The sequence below is a fragment of the Elephantulus edwardii genome, unplaced genomic scaffold (genome assembly GCF_000299155.1).
Source record: "Elephantulus edwardii isolate Elephantulus edwardi_28Jun2011 unplaced genomic scaffold, EleEdw1.0 scaffold00134, whole genome shotgun sequence".
NCBI classification, from domain to species: Eukaryota; Metazoa; Chordata; class Mammalia; order Macroscelidea; family Macroscelididae; genus Elephantulus; species Elephantulus edwardii.
The window spans coordinates 1,217,316-1,219,463 of record NW_006399884.1 but is presented as its reverse complement, the minus strand read 5'-3'; positions in this window follow the sequence as shown (position 1 = coordinate 1,219,463).

The following is a 2,148-nucleotide window of genomic DNA, read 5'->3' as shown; positions in this document are numbered from 1 at the left end:
AGCTGAAAAATGCACAGGACAAAGATTAAGAGACTTAGAGTGAAACAGACAATGCCATAAAAGTAGTAGGAGACTTTAAAATATCTCTTTTATTGAAATACTGGACAACTAGATAGACACTCAACTGAGGTGAAGAAGAACGGGACTCTATGGTTAAACAACTTGATCTTATAGGCATATACAGAATACTTCATTCAACAAAATTTCAATATACATTCTTCTACAATGTACATAGAATATTCTGAAGAAGAGACTATATATGTTAGCTCACAAAGCAAGCCTTGATAAACTAAAAGAAAAGAAAAAACACATTTGAATATTACAAAATATCTTCTCAGTCAACAGTGCTATAAAATTATAAATCAACCAAAGGATAATGGAGAAAAAACCCAAACACTTGGAAGCTAAATTACTCCTCCTTGTTTAATTGTTCCTGATAAGTAGTAGCAATTAAAAAGAAAAAGAAAAAACAGTTTAAAACTTCTTGATAAAATAAGAATTAAAGCACAACATACCAAAACCTCTGGTCTATAGCAAAAGCAGTACTTAGATGTCAGTTTATAGAAATAAAAAAAATGCAAAAAGGAAGACAGAATTAAATCAACTACTTAGACTACCATTTCCAACAAATAGAAAAAGACCAGCCAGCAAACCCCACAGCTTCCAAAAAAGGAAAGAATAACAATAAGAGCAAAAATAAATGTAATAGAAAACAGAAAAACAATTGAAAATATCAGCAAGACCTGCAGTTAGTTCTTTGAAAAGGTCAATAAAATGGACATGACATTGGCAAAACCTAACAAAGGAAAGGAAAGAAAAGATGCAAATAACTCAAATAAAAAAGGAAATGAATGAACCAATAAAAAAACCCAAATAATAGCCAAATATAATGAAAAGTAAGATTCCAATAAACTTGGGAATCTAGAGGAAATGAACACGTTTTAAAAACTCACACTCTACGTGAACTGACAGACAGAGGTAGAACACTTGAACAGACTCATCACAAAAGAAGAAATTTTGCAGTCATGAAAAGAAATCCCCACAAGAAAAAAGTCCTGGCTCACATGGTATCACTAGCAAATTTTAGTGGATACTCACAAAACTGTCACTAATCCTATTTATATTACTTGAGAATATATATTTATACACACACACACACACACACACACACACATATATATAAAGGAACACTGTCTAAATTGCTCTATGACATAAGCTTACCTGTTATTCTAAAGTCAGGTAATGACACAACTAAAAAGAAAATTATAGCCCCTCACGAACAAAACCAAATCCTTGTCAATAAAATAACAGCATATCAAAACGATTTCACTATGATGAAGTGAAATTCAACATAGTAGGCAAACATGTTCAAAGCCTCAAATCTGCTCCTGAGCTGATTCTGAAATTCAGGTGGGATAGACTCAAAGTCATATTTTGGTACCTGTGGAATTGGTTTAATTTTCCTCAGCTTCAGCTTGAACTTGCTTATGAGTAGTTGGTGGTCTGTTCCACAATCAGCTCCTGGCCTAGTTTTCGCAGCTGATGTTGAGCTTCTCCAGCGGTTCTTTCGGCAGATATAATCAATCTGATTCCTATGCATACCATCAGGTGAAATCCAAGTATATAACCTGAGTTTATGTCTCTTAAAAAACATATTTGCAATGAATAAGTCATTGTGCAAAATTCAATCATCCTCTCTCCAGCTCCATTTCTGTCACCGAGTCCATGTTTTCCAACTACTGAATCTTGTTCTCTGTTCCCAACTTTTACATTCCAGTCACCCATCGTTATCAATGTATCTTGATTGCATGTTTGATCGATCTCCGACTGTAAAAGTTGGTAAAAATCTTTTATTTCCTCTTCCTTCGCTCTGGTTGTTGGTGCGTATATCTGAAGATAGTGGTATTCACTGGACTTTTTTGTATGCATATGGATATTATCCTGTCACTCACAATATTGTACTTCGAGATGGATCTAGCAATGGCTTTCTTAACTATGAAAGAAACTCCATTTTTCCTCACCTTTTCATCTCCAGAGTAATATATCATATGATCATCCGACTCAAAATGCCCCATGTCAGTCCATCTCATCTCCCAACACAAATGAGAGAAGACCAGATGAGTTGTGGGAGGATATCAAGGATATCAT